The sequence below is a fragment of the Hyla sarda genome, chromosome 3, assembly GCF_029499605.1.
Source record: "Hyla sarda isolate aHylSar1 chromosome 3, aHylSar1.hap1, whole genome shotgun sequence".
Classification (NCBI taxonomy): Eukaryota; Metazoa; Chordata; class Amphibia; order Anura; family Hylidae; genus Hyla; species Hyla sarda.
This window is the reverse complement of record NC_079191.1, coordinates 371,603,139-371,620,499: the sequence shown is the minus strand read 5'-3', so window position 1 is coordinate 371,620,499 and position 17,361 is coordinate 371,603,139. Positions and strand designations below refer to the sequence as shown.

The 17,361-nt window shown below is 44.8% G+C and overlaps 1 protein-coding gene across 1 annotated transcript in view; it reads left to right on the top strand.

Moving 5' to 3' along the window:
- Nucleotides 1–1,333: 1,333 nt before the first annotated feature.
- The window catches only part of FERMT1 (FERM domain containing kindlin 1), a 125,697-nt gene continuing 109,669 nt past the window's right edge, over nt 1,334–17,361 (top strand). The window contains exons 1-2 of the mRNA XM_056567829.1: nt 1,334–1,421; nt 12,950–13,031. The gene's annotated coding sequence lies outside the window, so the exon portion shown is untranslated. The remainder of the gene's footprint in view (nt 1,422–12,949; nt 13,032–17,361) is intronic.

The following is a 17,361-nucleotide window of genomic DNA, read 5'->3' as shown; positions in this document are numbered from 1 at the left end:
CAAAATCAACCTAAAATTGGTAGCGCAAAAACAAGGTAGCGCTAAAATTGGTAGCACAAAAAACCAGCCCTCATATGGGTCTGCTGGTGGAAAACTGAAAGTGTTCTGATTTTAGAAGGTGAGGAGAAAAAAACTAAAGTGCAAATTTGAAAAAAAAAATCTGAGTCCTTAGGGGGTTAATATCACTAACACTATACTATTCCCACTAAACACTTTTGTAACATGTCAGATGTGATGTAATAGGTTAATTGTGATCTGATAGCTGGAATTGTCACACATTATAAAAGTGCTGTAATGTGACATTAGAATGAGACCCTAAAGATCATTTAGTTATTCCAATAGTCAGTCTACTCATGTTTCCGAATATTAAGGATTCATTAATGAGTGAGTTATTAATGGCTTAATACATGACACAATATTTGCCTTCAGACATGAATGACCAGAGAGGCAAAATAAACATTATAGGCAAAACCATTAATATGTATATTCTTTTTAAGTGGTCATAGCGCCGTCTTGTGGCACAAAGTGGTATTTTAGGCAGAAATGTGAAATTGTACATGAAGGCTGGAAGAAAAAAAGTGAATGGTGCAGAACCAATATAATGTATCATTTCTGTCACTTTTGTCATTTGACATGTCGTAGCAACCGATACTCTCCCTTAGGCTGGGCTCACACTGCGACCAATGCAAACTAAGCCTCCGCTACCTGGGAACTGGGGAACATATCTACGGCTGTGCCTCCACCCAAAAGATCATCTGAGGAATGGATGTGGGGTCCTGTTGGAAACATCTTTGAGAAAACAATAAGACTGACACAAAACTAACTTGAAATAAAATTTGCATTTCATAAAGGAAAACATCCATGCAAAACATAATAAACAGTAAGATATAGTATAGCACAAAATCAGACAAATGCAATGTGTATATAGACCTACAAGCACACCTGTGGCCCACCCTTATCTTCAACCTAACAGACGATTGGTGTGTGTGGTGACCCAGTACGGAATCACGTGTTCTTCTGTACTCCTGCCCATCCTGTGTGGCAGATGCTGCTTCAATGTCCGTCTTGGGTCCACATTCCTCAGAACTCTCCATAATGCACCATATAATGCAATGTTACATAAGGTTTAATGTATTGTATTTTCTATGCACTTAAGATACCTGTTGTCAAGGACCTTGTTGTTAAGGGGAGTATGAAGCTGTGAACATGTGACTTATCCGGCCAATGGGATCTCTTTAAATTCCTCCCACATATAGTGAGATCAGGGTTCAGCTCTCCCTCTCTTAGTGCTGAGGTACAGTTCAGTGAGGAGTGAAGTCTGTCTGTGAGGAGGATCTGAAAGGAGGCCTGAGGCCTAGCCCAGCAACCAAGCCTCTACTACAAATTAACCCCACTACCCAGGTGAAAGTCAAAGCCTTGCGGTAAGCCTACAGTCTCGGAGATTACTTCGGTCAAGTTAGTCAAGTCCACGTCCCTAAAGTATAGTGTGGGCTGCATACCAGTCAAGTCAATTATATACAGCACAATCTACTATAAGTCCCAGTAAGCCGATAAGATTCCCTAAGTTTACCCTGCAATTCCTTCACGCCAATCTGAGCTGTAATGGATTGTACCATCTTTCCAACCTCAGAAAAGCAAGCTAGTTAACTGTAACCTTGCGTCGTAGTGATTATTTGTCCCGTGCCTGGCACAGGTGAAGCTGTCCTACCTCGGGTGGTGTATAGGTCAAACACGCCCTGGCGTTACGATGAGGTTAATTATACATTACCCCATCCAACACCACAGGTGCACATTGAATAAATGGGGCCTATACAAAGTCCTGCTCCACAGTATTACTTGGAATAAGCTGAAACTTTCAATTAGTCCACAAACTGATCTCAAAGTCTTTTATCAGTGAGTTCAGAGTATCCTTTTGTGTGACAGGGAAGAAGGGTTTTAGTCTTACCCTTAAAGGGGTAGTCCGGTGAAAAATTTTTTTTTTTTTTTAATTAACTGGTGCCACAAAGTTAAACAGATTTGTAAATTACTTCTATTTAAAAATCGTAATCCTTTCAGTACTTATCAGCTGCTGTATACTACAGAGAAAGTTGTATTTCTTTCTGGAGTTCTTTTCAGTCTGACCACAGTGCTCTCTGCTGACACCTCTGCCCATGTCAGGAACTGTCCAGAGTAGGAGCAAACACCCATTGCAAACCCCTCCTGCTCTGGACAGTTCCTGACATGGACAGAGGTGTTAGCAGCAAACACTGTGGTCAGACTGAAAAGAACTCCAGAAAGAAATACAACCTCCTCTGTAGTATACAGCAGCTGATAAGTACTGAAAGGATTAAGATTTTTAAATAGAAGAATTTTACAAATCTGTTTAACTTTGTGGCACCAGTTAATAAAATAAAAAAAAACATTTTTCACCGGACTACCCCTTCAAATTGGGCACCAGTCTGCCTGTGTTATACCATCCTAAGAGCTTTAAGTGATGCCGGACTACCAGTGCACATTCTCTTCCACCTTTGTAATTTACAAACCTGTTTAACTTTCTGGCACCAGTTGATTTGAAAAAATGTGTTTTCCACTGGAGTACCCCTTTAAATTGGGCACCAGTCTGCCTGTGTTATAACATCCTAAGAGCTTCAAGTGATGCATTGGGGTATGTAGATTTACTTACAAAGGTTTACAGTTCATTTGACTGGCTTTATTGCTGTCCAATATGGTTGTGCCAGATCAAAAAAGTTGCATGCTATGCTTTTTTATCTGGTGCAAAAACATTGAAAGGCAACTATGTGAGATCTTTCATGGGCCTTGTTCCATAGCTTAACCTGCCAGGAAGAAATACAACGTCCTCTGTAGTATAAAGCAGCTGATAAGTACTGGAAGGATTAAGATTTTTAAATAGAAGTACCGTATTTATCGGCGTATAACACGCACTTTTTAGGCTAAAATTTTTAGCCTAAAGTCTGTGTGGGTGTTATACACCGATACACCCCCAGGAAAGGCAGGGGGAGAGAGGCCGTCGCTGCCCGCTTCTCTCCCCCTGCCTTTCCTGGGGTCTAGAGCGCTGCTGTCGGCCCTTTTCACCCCCTGGTTATCGGCGCCGCTGCCCGTTCTGTCCCCCTGACTATCGGTGCCGGCACCGATAGCCAGGGAGAGAGAAGCGGCGCCGACAGCCAGGGGGAGAGAAGGGGCAGCGGCACCCATTGCCGGCGCCGCTGCCCCGTTGTCTCCCCCCATCCCCGGTGGCATAATTACCTGAGTCGGGTCCGCGCTGCTCCAGGCCTCCGTCGTGCGTCCCCGGCGTCATTGCTATGCGCTGAACGGCGCGGCGCATGACGTCAGAGCGCCGCGCCGTGCATAGCAACGACGCTGGGGACGCACGACGGAGGCCTGGAGCAGCGCGGACCCGACTCAGGTAATTATGCCATCGGGGATGGGGGGAGGCAACGGGGCAGCGGCGCTGGCAATGGGTGCCGCTGCCCCTTCTCTCCCCCTGGCTGTCGGCGCCGCTTCTCTCCCCCTGGCTATCGGCACCGGCATCGATAGTCAGGGGGACAGAATGGGCAGCGGCGCCGATAACCAGGGGGTGAAAAGGGCCGACAGCAGCGCTCTAGACCCCAGGAAAGGCAGGGGGAGAGAAGCGGGCAGCGACGGCCTCTCTCCCCCTGCCTTTCCTGGGGGTATATCGGGGTATACACGCGCACACACGCACCCTCATTTTATCATGGATATTTGGGTAAAAAACTTTTTTTACCCAAATATCCTTGGTAAAATGAGGGTGCGTGTTATAGGCCGGTGCGTGGTATACCCCGATAAATACGGTAATTAACAAATCTGATTAACTTTGTGGCACCAGTTAAAGGGGTTCTCTGGTGGAAAATTACTTCTATTAAAAAATCTTAATCCTTCCAGTACTTATTAGCTGCTGAATACTACAGAGCAAATTGTTTTCTTTTTGGAACACAGAGCTCTCTGCTGAAATCATGACGACAGTGCTCTCTGCTGACATCTCTGTCCATTTTAAAGGAAAACTGTAAGATATTTTCTCACGCACTATCCACAGTACTGTTGGATAGTGCGGGAGACGCTGATTAAAACGAGCCCTACCTTACCCGGATCCGCCTGGCCGCTCGCCCGCAATTGTAGTTTTATTCAATGTGTATATCTTGCTGTAACTGGCACGGGCGGGACTTCTGCAGCCTAACTGGCACTGACGTCAGCGACACTTATGAATATTCATCCCCCCTCCCTCCAGTTAGGAGTGGCGAAGAGAGGGAGAATTGTAGGGAGGGGGGATGAATGTTCATAAGCGGCGCTGATGTCAGTGCCAGTTAAGCTGCAGAAGCCCCGCCCGTGCCAGTTACAGCAAGATATACATATAGAATAAAACTACAATTGCGGGCGAACGATCCGGGTAAGGTAGGGCTCGTTTTGGATAGCGTCTCCCGCACTATCCACCAGTACTGTGGATAGTGCGGGAGAAAATATCTGACAGTTTTCCTTTAAGAACTGTCCAGAGTAGGAGAAAATCCCCATAGCAAACATATGCTGCTCTGGACAGTTCCTAAAATGGATGTCAGCAGAAAGCAATGTGCTCGTGATGTCAACAGAGAGCACTGTGTTCAAAAAAGAAAAGAATTTCCTCTGTAGTATACAGATCCTAAAAAGTACTGGAAGGATTAAGATTTTTTAATAGAAGTAATTTTTAAACCTGTTTAACTTTCTGGCACCAGTTGATTTGAAAAAAAAAAGTTTTCCACCCGAGTACCCCTTTAATTAAAAAGAAATGGTTTTTCACAGGAGTACCACTTTAAACAGGCTGTATATCTGGTAAGTCCAGCTTTAACCTCTTAAGGACATAGGGTGTATGCATACACCCTGCATCCCGAGTCCTTAAGGACGTGGGGCGTATGCATACACCCAAGGGAATTCTGGTCCCCGCCGCTAGCCGGTTGGGGACCAGACCGGGATGACTGCTGATATCTATCAGCAGGCATCCCATTCATATGCCCAGGGGGGTCCTGAGACCCCCCCATGCCGGAAATTCAGACCGACGATTTTCGGCGGATCCGGGTCATACCGGTGTCCGGTGACCCGGAAAATCAAGACACCCCCCTTCCCCGTGAAGGGATAGGAGTTAGGTGGCAGGGGTACCACCCGTCCTATCCCTGCTATTGGTCATCAAGACGCGGCGACAAATAGCAGATCGGGGGAGGAGGGGTTAAAGTTCGGTTCCCCCGTCCTGCCCACCGATGGTACTCCGGGCAGAACGGGGGAACTGTAGCGTGACCGGCGGCCGCGACGGTGGAGGTCCCTTACCTGATCGGCGGCGGCGCGGCTCCCTCGTGGCTCCCTGGTGAAGACTATGGAAGCCGGTGAGCAGTTGCCTAGCAACATCTGGGGGGGGCTAAACTTTGGAGACCACGATACTGTGCTCTCTAAACTGTAGCCCCCCCCCCCCAGGTGTTGCAAAACTACAACTCCCAGCATGCCCAGACAGCCGTTTAGGCATGCTGGGATTTGTAGTTTTGCAAGATTTATAGGGCTGAAGTTTGAAGATTACTTTGCAGTGTTCTATAAACTGTAATCCTCCAGATCTTGCAAAACTACAACTCCCAGCATGCCCACACAGCAGTTTGCTGTCTGGGCATGCTGTGATTTGTAGTTTTGCAACATCTGGAGGGGCACAGTTTGGAGATCACGCTGCAGTGGTCTCTGAACTGTGGCCCTGCAGATGTTGCAAAACTACAACTCCCAGCATGCCCAAACAGCTGTCTCGCCATGCTGGGAGTTGTAGTTGCGCACCTCGAACTGTTGCATAACTACATCTCCCAGCATGGGATCAGTACATGCTGGGAGTAGTAGTTTTGCAACAGCTGGAGGCACCCTGGTTGGAAAATACTGAGTTAGGTAACAGAACCTAACTGAAGGTTTTCCAACCAGTGTGCCTCCAGCTGTGGCAAAAGTACAACTCCCAGCATGCACGTTCTGTCAGTACATGCTGGGAGTTGTAGTTTTGCAACAGCTGGAGGTTTGCCCCCCCCCCCCCCCCCCCATGTGAATGTACAGGGTAAATTCACACAGGTAGGTTTACAGTAAGTTTCCTGCTTCAAGTTTGGGCTGCGGCAAATTTTGTGCCGCAGCGCAAACTCCTAGCGGTAAACTCACTGTAAACCTGCGCCAGTGTGAATGCACCCTAAAAACACTACACTACACTAACACATAATAAAGGGTAAAACACTACATATACACCCCCTTACACTGCCCCCCCCCCCCCAATAAAAAATATTGTACGGCAGTGTTTCCATAACGGAGCCTCCAGCTGTTGCAAACAACAACTCCCAGCATTTCCATACAGCCACTTACTGTCCAGGCATGCTGGGAGTTTAGCAACAGCTGGAGGCACCCTGTTTGGGAATCACTGGCGTAGAATACCCCTATGTCCACCCCTATGCAATCCCTATTTTAGTCCTCAAATGCGCATGGCGCTCTCTCACTTCGGAGCCCTGTCGTATTTCAAGGACATATGGGGTATCTCTGTACTCGGGAGAAATTGCACTACAAATTTTGGGGGTCTTTTTCTCCTTTTACCCCTTATGAAAAGGAAAAGTTGGGGTGTACATCAGCCGGTTAGTGCAAAAAAAAATTTTTTTTACACTAACATGCTGGTGTTGCCCCATACTTTTTTAAAAGGAAAAAAAGACCCCCAAAGTTTCTAACGCAATATCTCCAGAGTACGGAAATACCCCATATGTCAGCGTAAAATGCTCTGCAGGCACACAACAAGGCTCAGGAGTGAGAGCGCACCATGTACATTTGAGGCCTAAATTGGTGATTTGCACAGGGGTGGCTGATTTTACAGCGGTTCTGACATAAACGCAAAAAAATTAATAATAAATAAATAAATACAGTGGTCTGTGAAAATTAAAAATGTAATTTTTCATTTGCACCGCCCACTGTTCCAACGATCTGTCAAATGCCAGTGGGGTGTAAATACTCACTGCACCCCTTATTAAATTCTGTGAGGGGTGTAGTTTCCAAAATGGGGTCACATGTGGGGGGGTCCACTGTTCTGGCACCACAAGGGGCTTTGTAAATGCACATGGCTCCCGACTTCTATTACAACCAAATTCTCTCTCTATAATCTCAATGGCGCTCCTTCTCTTCTGAGCATTATACTTCACCAGCAAAGCACTTGATGTCCACACATGGGGTATTTCCATACTCAGAAGAAATGGGGTTACAGATTTTGGGGGGTATTTTCTCCTATTACCCCTTGTAGAAATGTAAAATTTTGGGGAAAATCAGCATTTTAGTGAAAATTTTTTTTTTTATTTACACGTCCAACTTTAACGAAAAGTCGTCAAACACCTGTGGGGTGTTAAGGCTCACTGGACCCCTTGTTATGTTCCCTGAGGGGTGTAGTTTCCAAAATAGTATGCCATGTCGGGGTTTTCTTGCTGTTCTGGCACCATAGGGGCTTCCTAAATGTGACATGCCCCCCAAAAACTATTTCAGAAAAACTCACTCTCCAAAATCCCACGGTCGCTCCTTCCCTTCTGAGCCCTCTACAGCGCCTTCCGAACACTTGACATACACATATGACGTATTTTCTTACTCGAGAAAAATTGGGTTACAAATTTTAGGAAGAATTTTTTCCTTGTACCCCTTGTAAAAATTCAAAAACTGGGTCTACAAGAACATGCGAGTGTAAAAAATGAAGATTTTGAATTTTCTCCTTCCCTTTGCTGCTATAACTGTGAAACACCTAAAGGATTAACACACTTACTGAATGTCATTTTGAATACTTTAAGGGGTGCAGTTTTTATAATGGGGTCATTTGTTGGGTATTTCTAATATGAAGGCCCTTCAAATCCACTTCAAAACTGAACTGGTCCCTGAAAAATTCTGATTTTGAAAATTTTGTGAAAAATTGGAAAATTGCTGAAATACTTTGAAGCCCTCTGGTGTCTTCCAAAAGTAAAAACTCGTCAACTTTATGATGCAAACATAAAGTAGACATGTTGTATATGTGAATCAATGTAACATTTATTTGGGATGTTCATTTTCCTTATAAGCAGAGAGCTTCAAAGTTAACGCCTTAAGGACTTAGGACGTATGAGTATGTCCTAAGTCCGGTCCCTGTCTGTAACGCGGTGTCATAGCGGGATGGTCCCAGCGCCTATTCCCAGCCGGGACCCGCAGTTAATAGCGCGCGGCCGCGATTGTTCGGCCAAGCGCTATTAACCCTTCCGATGCGGTGCTCAAAGCTGAGCACCGCATCGAAAGTGAAAGTAAATGCTTCCCGGCTGCTCATTCGGGCTGATCGGGGTCATCGCGATAAAATCGTGATGCCCCAATCAGCTACCTGGAGAGAAGAAGGTCCCTACCTTCTTCCGTCGGCGTCCCGTCTCTCATTGATTGCTCCATGCCTGAGTTACAGGCTGGAGCAATCAACCGCCGATTACACAGCTTGTTACCAAGGCAACAATCTGTGTATGCAATCAGCCATTGCAAGCTCATAGGTCCCTATAGGAGCTATGAGCTCGCAAAAAAAAAAAAAGTGAACCCTTTCAGGTATTCCCTTTGGAATTAAAAGTTTAAATCACCCGGCATTTCCTAGTAACAAAATAAAACAGTGTAAATAAAAATAAACATATGTGGTATCACTGCGTGCGGAAATGTCCGAATTATAAAAATATACTGCTTTTAAAACTGCACGTTCAATGGCGTACGCGCAAAAAAATTCCAAAGTCCAAAATAGCGCATTTTTTATCACTTTTTAGACCACAAAAAAGTGAATAAAAAGTGATCAAAAAGTCTGATCAGAACAAAAATGGTACTGCTAAAAACATCAGATCACGGCGCAAAAAATTAGCCCTCATAGCGCCCTGAACACAGAAAAATAAAAAGTTATAGGGCTCAGAAAATGACAATTTTAAACATATACATTTTCCTGCATGTATTTATGATTTTTTTCTGAAGTAATACAAAATCAAACCTATACAAGTAGGGTATCATTTTAACCATATGGACCTACAGAATAAAAATAAGGTGTCATTTTTACCGAAAAATGTACTGCGTAGAAACGGAAGCCCCAAAAATTTACAAAATGGCATTTTTTCTTCAAGTTTGTCGCACAATTAATTTTTTTTTCCGTTTCGCCATGCATTTTTGGGTAAAATGACTAAAGTCACTGTAAAGTAGAATTGGTGGCGCAAAAAATAAGCCATAATACAGATTTTTAGGTGCAAAATTGAAAGGGTTATGATTTTTTAAAGGCAAGGAGGAAAAAACAAAAATGCAAAAAACGTGAAATCGCTCAGTCCTTAAGGAGTAAAAAAAAATGCTAAATTTTCAAATTTTTCATCAAATTTGGGAATTTTTCACCATGAAATGAGGCAAGTATTGACGAAATTTTACCACTAACATAAAGTAGAATATGTCACGATAAACAATCTCAGAATCAGAATGAAAAGTAAAAGCATTCCAGAGTTATTAATGCTTAAAGTGACAGTGGTCAGATTTGCAAAAAAAGGCCTGCGTCCTTAAAGGGGTACTCCGGTGAAAACCTTTTTTCTTTTAAATCAACTGGTGGCAGAAAGTTAAGCATATTTGTAAATTACTTCTTTTAAAAAATCTTAATCCTTCCAGTACTTATTAGCTGCTGAATGCAACAGAGGAAATTCCTTTCTTTTTGGAACATTGATGACATCACGAACACAGTGCTCTCTGCTGACATCTCTGTCCATTTTAGCAACCATGCATAGCAGATGTATGCTAGGAGCAGCACGGTGGCTCAGTGGTTAGCCCTGCTGCCTTGCAGTACTGGGGACTTGGGTTCAAATCCCACTAAGGACAACAATAAATAAAGCATTATTATTAGTATAATAACGTCAGCAGAGAGAACTGTGCTTGTGATGTCATCAGAGAGCGTTCCAAAAAGAAAATAATTTTCTCTGTAGTATTCAGCAGCTAATAAGTACAGGAAGGATTTAGATTTTTTAATAGAAGTAATTTACAAATATGTTTAACTTTCTGCCACCAGTTGATTTAAAAGAAAAAAGGTTTTCACCGGAGTACCCCTTTAAGCATGCACTCTGCTCGTATATTCCCTCAGAGGTCAAGAAGCCTCTATTCTTGCGATATGTTGGGGTCTATTAGCAGGAGTCCACAAATCAGTTAATTATCATTAATTTTGTGAATAGGGATACAGTATGTGCACACTGAGGAATATCTGCTTACAGAAATTCCAGGCGCACATTCTGTGTGCAGCAGACGCCACTTATATCAATTGGCACTACAAATGCCAAGATATGCACCATCCTCATTGATGACAACGCAGTCTGGGTGGTATTCTGCTGAAAGATTGAACAAGTTCATTCTTTCCGAGGACCCAGATTTTGGAATTTCGGCAGTAGAAATTCTGCAGTGTGCAGTAAAATCCTTATGAAAGCAATATCAGTCTGCTGCAAGCGGAAATCTGTCAGTAATAAATCCGAGCAGATATCCCTCAGTGTGCACATACCCTTAAAGGGTACTCCACTCCTAGACTTCTTATCCCCTATCCCCTTTAATCTTTCGATGACCCATTTAAGGGGGTACTCCCGTGCCCCAGGCTTCTGAACATCCAGCTTGGAGCATCGGCTGCGGTCGTAACATCACAGGCACGCCCCCTTGTGATGTCACACCAAGCCCCCTCCATTGATGTCTATGGGAGGGAACGTGACGCCCCCTGACGAAGCATTAACGCAAAACGTACGTTGGGGTTGGAGTGGTAGGTGGTAACTTGCATGGCGTTGAGTCCCTGTTGGCTGTTTTTTCTGCTTTATTTCAGCTTTTTTTTTTGTATGGATGCTTTCCATGTTCTAACATTACCTCTCTGGCTTACTTTGTGATACTATGGTACTTGTTTTCCATATGTTAATCCATTCACTTGCAGCCTTTGAGAGTGCATTCTATTATATCTTGCATCTGTCTCTGTATTCCATGTATTGTTGCACAATATTTACCATCTCCAGTCATCTGTTGTTGTCATCTGCAATGCCTTCATTTTCATGCTCTACCTATTTTAAAATGTATGTCTTTTATTATATATATGTTCAATAAAATATTATTTTATTAATTGGTTCTTTTTGAAATGTGAGTATTGGTTATAGCGAACCAATTGAGGTTACCTTTTAGTAGTCAGTTCTTTGTTGGTAGTATAGGGCTAGAATAGGGCAGCACAGTCACCCACTGTAACTACCAGAAGCCGAGAAATCATACCTGGTAGATTAAAGGGGTTATTCAGGAAAAAACTTATTTTTTATATATCAACTGGCTCCAGAAAGTTAAACAGATTTGTAAATTACTCCTATTAAAAAATCTTAATCCTTTCAGTACTTATGAGCTTCTGAAGTTAAGGTTTTTTTTCTGTCTAAGTGCTCTCTGATGACACGTGTCTCAGGAACCGCCCAGTTTAGAAGCAAATCCCCATAGCAAACCTCTTCTAAACTGGGCGGTTCCCGAGACACGTGTCATCAGAGAGCACTTAGACAGAAAAGAACAACCTTACCTTCAGAAGCTTATAAGTACTGAAAGGATTAAGATATTTTAATAGAAGTAAATTAAAAATCTGTTTAACTTTCTGGAGCCAGTTGAAATATATATATATATATATATATATATATATATATATATATATATATATATAAAAAATATTTTTTCCTGGATAACCCATTTAACCCCTTGCACAGGGGCGGACTGACCGGCCGGTCCAATCGGACATCGTCTGAGGGCCCGGCCGGGTTAAGGGCCCCCCGCTACTGAGGATCCGGGACACTCGTCCCAGATCCCCAGCAGACAGCGCTGCCTTGTCTGGTATGTGCGGTACACGCACATACAGGAGAAGGCGTCCCCTCTGTGTGAGCCGAATCTGCTGCTTACACAGAGGAGTCGTGACCTCCACCCCCATGCAGCACGCAGTACAGGCGCCGATGACGTCACTCATCAGTGCCTGTACTGTGGAGGGGAGAAGACATGGGTGCCTGCTGCTGAGGAGATCGCTGCGTGGGACATCAGGTGAGCATTATTTATTTTTTAATTCTGCATATACCTATAGGAAAAGGGGGTGGTGTAACTCTGTATATACCTATGGGAAAGAGGGGGGTGTAACTCTGCATATACCTATGGGAAAGAGGAAGGGGGTGTCCCTGCTTATACCTAGCGGGAAGAGGGGGGGGGGTAACTCTGCCTATACCAATGGGGAAGAGGGGAGGTAACTCTGCCTATACCTATGGGGAAAGGGGTTAACTCTGCCTCTATGGGGAAAGGGGGGGACTCTGCCTATACCTATGGGGAAAAGGGGGTTTAACTCTGCCTATAACTATGGTGAAAGGGGGTGGGGGTGGGGGGGTGGTACTTTGATGCCTATACCTAAGGAGAAAGGGGGGTTAACTCTGCTCCTATACCTATTTGGAAGGGGGTTTAACTCTGCTGCCTTTACCTATGGGGAAGGGGGGTTAAGTCTGCTGCCTATACCTATGGGGAAGGGTGGGGGGCTAACTCTGCTGCCTATACCTTTGGGGAAGGGGGAGTTAACTCTGCTGCCTATGCCTTTGGGGAAGAGGGACAACCTAACTTTATACCTGGATTATACCTGGATGCCTAACTACTTAACTACATTCCAGGCTATCTTATTACCTACATACCTAGCTATCTAACTGTGTACATACTTGGCCTTCATACATTGCTGCCTAACTACCTAGCTAGCCCCCTACCTACCTGGCTTGTCACCTACCTATATATCTGGCTTCCTGATCTACCTACCCATTTACCTGGTTACCTACCTACCTGCCCTTTTACTGTGCAGGACACCAAGGAGGGCATTATTACAGTTTGTGGGCCTATTGACGGAAAGATTGTGTAGAGGAGGGGAGGGCTCTGGAAAAATATAAAGTTTGAAATTTTTTTCCTGCAGATGTTAAGAGATCCACATGGTGGTCTTATTCGGACAGAGAAGAAAAGGAAAGAGGATGCGGCTGATCAGAAAATACGTAATTGTGAGTTCCAAAATGTAACTGTAAACACTTATATGGTATACACATCCTGTGTACAGATGATATCTACCACCATATGGTCCAGTATATAATCACTTATATTGTATACTATACTTGTCTGTGTATAGTGGTTTTATTCAGTACAATATGGTGGTATTATCCAGTTATTGTGTGGTGGTATATAGTTACTCTTGGAATATGCCAGTATTATTGGTATGACATGTATGTCAGGGTAGATGGTCTTCTGCTAAAATAAATATTAAAAAAGTAATAATAATAAAAAAAATATATATATAGTATACAAAAAAAGAGGATTGCAGCAGCACACATTGGTCAAAAAATTGAGGCTCTTAGCGCACTTTTTGATCAAAAAGTGTCCCCCATCCACCACGGGGAGGTGGCCTCATTTAGGATGGGACCCTAGCACAAATTCTGAGCCTAACGCTCAACTATCCACTCACCTCTGCTGGGCATATAGCCTCTGACTGGGTGACATGCTGGATCCATTTAAAACTCCACCTGTGAAAACGGGGGAGGGGTGCACAGCTAAAGAGGGTGCCATTTCCCCCTGAATTGTACATACAAGAAAAAAGAAAGATAGCCAGCACAACAGCCTAATACACGGGTGCACACTGCCATGGCAGATACAGAGTATACAAAAAAAGAGGTTTGCAGCAGCACACATCGGTCAAAAAATTGAGGCTCTTAGCGCACTTTTTGATCAAAACGTATATATATATACCCAAAATACATTTCTTATTACACACTGGCTGTATTCACAGATAGGAAAATTTGCCAACATATTTTATGCACGGATTATTGACTATAATCTGCAAAAAACAGACACTTTTGTGATGTCCCGGTACCGTATTGCATACCGTACTTAGTGTAGAGGTCCCCAAAGTCAGAGTAACTACGTTCAGGTAAGGTTCCTCAGGTGGGACAGCCCCTAGTTGCCTCTCCTAAAGTCTATCTCTAATGTTAATACATATGTATATATTTAATAATTATTCATATATTATATAGTAATGTATTTAAGTATATATTTATACATAGGTGCACAAAATGAACAAAACCATTAAGAAGAAAACCATGAAAACATGATTTTCACACAAAACCAAAAACATAATGAATATTTACTGCAAATCAGTGTGACTTCTGCTGTTGTCTTTCAGAGAACAGTTCAGAAATGCGCGGATTTACCTTGGCAAGTGCCACTCTCATGTAATTTTCACAACATTGGCAGTGTTCCCCCACATTAGGCAGGCAGTGTTCCCCCACATTAGGCAGACAGAGTTCCCCCACATTAGGCTGGCAGTGTTCCCCCACATTAGGCAGGCAGTGTTCCCCCCACATTAGGCAGGCAGTGTTCCCCCACATTAGGCAGGCAGTGTTCCCCCACATTAGGCAGGCAGAGTTCCCCCACATTAGGCAGGCAGTGTTTCCCCACATTAGGCAAGCAGTGTTCCCCCACATTAGGCAGGCAGTGTTCCCCCACATTAGGCAGGCAGTGTTCTCCCACATTAGGCAGGCAGTTTTTCCCCACATTAGGCAAGCAGTGTTCCCCCACATTAGGCAGGCAGTGTTCCCCCACATTAGGCAGGCAGTGTTCCCCCACATTATGTAGGCCAGTGGTCTTCAACCTGCGGACCTCCAGATGTTGCAAAACTACAACTCCCAGCATGCCCGGACAGCCAACGGCTGCCACAGACATACAGCCTCCAGCCATATACAGTGTATGGCTGGAGGCTGTATGCCTGTGTACTGCCCACTTCAGTGTTCCAACCACCGCTCCGGCTATAGCAGAAGGTCTCAGGACTGGTGGTCAGAGCACCGAAGATGACGTGCCGCTGGTCACTTACCAAGCTGGCCAGCACGCGTCTTCCTCCTTCTCTATCCTCCGGTCCTCGGCGCCTCCATTTCCATGGGCGCACGAACGGGACGTCAGTGACGTCCCGGCGTGCGCTATGTCCCGGCGGCCCTGCATTTTTAAACTTAACGCGGGGCCGCAAGGAGTTAATAGTTATGGGAGGAATTGCCCCGTCGCTACAGTATGGGCAAACACGGGCTCTGCTCGGGGCCCCAAGCAATTGCTTGGTTTGCCTGTCCTGTTGCGACCTCCCCAGCCGAACCCCCGGGACTGACTCACCGAACCCCTGGGGTTCGATCGAACCCAGGTTAAGAACCACTGCTCTATGGTATGTTGTAGGACCTTAGGAGGTCCTTGGGTCACGTGTTACTCACAAATCTCTGTAATGGTGATTGACATCAGTATGGACCAATTAGCATTAGTCCAGCCCCTGCCCATATAAGGGAGCTGCGTCCGATTATCGCTCTCTTGGGTTGCTGCTCTCGTGGATGCCGGACTAACAGGACGGTGCTACGCAACTTTCAAAGACACGCTAGGCCTCAAAACCTCCGGCCTCAGCGGAACCAAAACCATGAGTTCAAATCTAAATCCCCGCTAATGCTGGCGTGACTACTGGACCACAACTAACCCCTAAATCCAGTGGAGCAACGCATAGTACTAAAAGACTCTTAATGCTAAAGTCCCAACCTTTGTCAATCTCCAAGGAAAGCTATTGTTATGCTCAGAGACTGTTGTATTATTGAAGCTTGCAGAAAACCTTCAGTAAAAGTTAATACTGTTTTACAAACTCTCCGGTTGTGGACAATCTTTTTTTTCTTATCTACCTCCCTATCGCTCTTGGGAAGGGTGGCGGTAGGAAAAGCGTTATTGAGGAACCCTCACCCTGGCGTCACGAATGTCAAGGGTTAACAAGCACCCTTTAATTACTGCACAGCTACACTCCCCATACCCTTAACCCCCCTGGCTATCACACTTTATTTTTGCTTCTGATTTTTTGCAGATTATGGACGAAAATCCACTGTGCTCACAGTTTGTGGAGGAGGAGGGGGGGTGACACCATTTACTACCACCCCGGGTGACACCCATCCCAGCAACGCCACTGGTGAGAATATAGCCCAAAAGCTGTCCGGCTGCATATAGCCAATAGACAGCACACACACTTAGGGTGCGTTCACATGCTAGTAGCTAGCAGCGAGTTTCCCGCTGCGGGAAACCCACTGCAAGTTACGCTACCATTGATTTAAATTTGTCCGCAAATCTGACACTATTTGGGACTCTCTGTGGACCCATTCAAATCAATGGTAGTGTAACTCACAGCAGGTTTCCCGCAGCGTGAAACCCGCTGCTAGTAATAGCGTGTGAACGCCCCCTCACTTTGGATTTTCTAGGACCTTTGGTGACATTGTCAGGACTCCAAGCCAATAGGAGTTATCCCAGGTCTTGGAAGATACATACTAAGTATGTGTGTGCTGTCAATGGGCTCAACAAACATAAGAGAGGAGAGTAGAAGGTAACAGGGAAAATGATGGGAGGGGTGCCATAGGGAGGTGTGTATATTTTCACCTTAGAAATATATATATATATATATATATATATATATATATACTAGCTGAGTACCCGGCGTTGCCTGGTTTTTCCTTCCTAATCCCTGTTGGGGAGGAAAATAAACAAAGGAGGAAGCTTTTGGCTTCAGATCCAGTCCTCATATATTCTTGTCATATCCCAACCCCAGGGACGTGCACACATAGGAGTGAAAGGGGGCTGGAGCCCCTGCCCTTTTCCTCACCTGCCCCTCTAGTGCCCTCACAAAAGGAGCTACAGACTCAGGGTGACAGGTGAAGTAAAAAGGATCCATTGCTGGGGAGATTTGTATGTGGTTTAATGGAGGGTGCTGTGCCCTCCCTGCAGGAAGGGGGCGCCACTTACCTTGTCATTATCTGCCATTTCTCTGCTTCTCTCCACACGGAGGAGACAGGAGCAGAGGAGGCAGAGAGAAGCCCAGCCCACAGCATGTCCGGCCACAAAGTTGAGTCTATGCAGCCCTTACTGGAAAAGCCCCCTGCAAAACGATATGATTGGTTGCTATGGACAACTGCACCGCTCTTTCTCTGCACAGGTTTTGTATAAATCTCCTCTATAATACAGTATATTATAGGGCAGCTGTCACATGTTTTCTGTAAATAAGACTGACAGCACAGCCAAAGTGTATATACACATGGCAGACCTTCATAGAAACTGTTCTTGACTCGATTTAAAAAAAAACACCAACTTTTATGGGGGATAGGAATGTCGAGGAGGCCTGGCGGGAGTCCACTGTGTCCCTGGGCCGCAGCACATCTGCCGATTAAATCTGGCAGACGTTTTTTAAATTATAAAAAGTGCCCTCTTTTTTTTACTTGAGCCCCTTTCCTTCAAAATGTCTGTGCACGTCCCTGCCCAACCCCATATCCCAACCTCCTATCC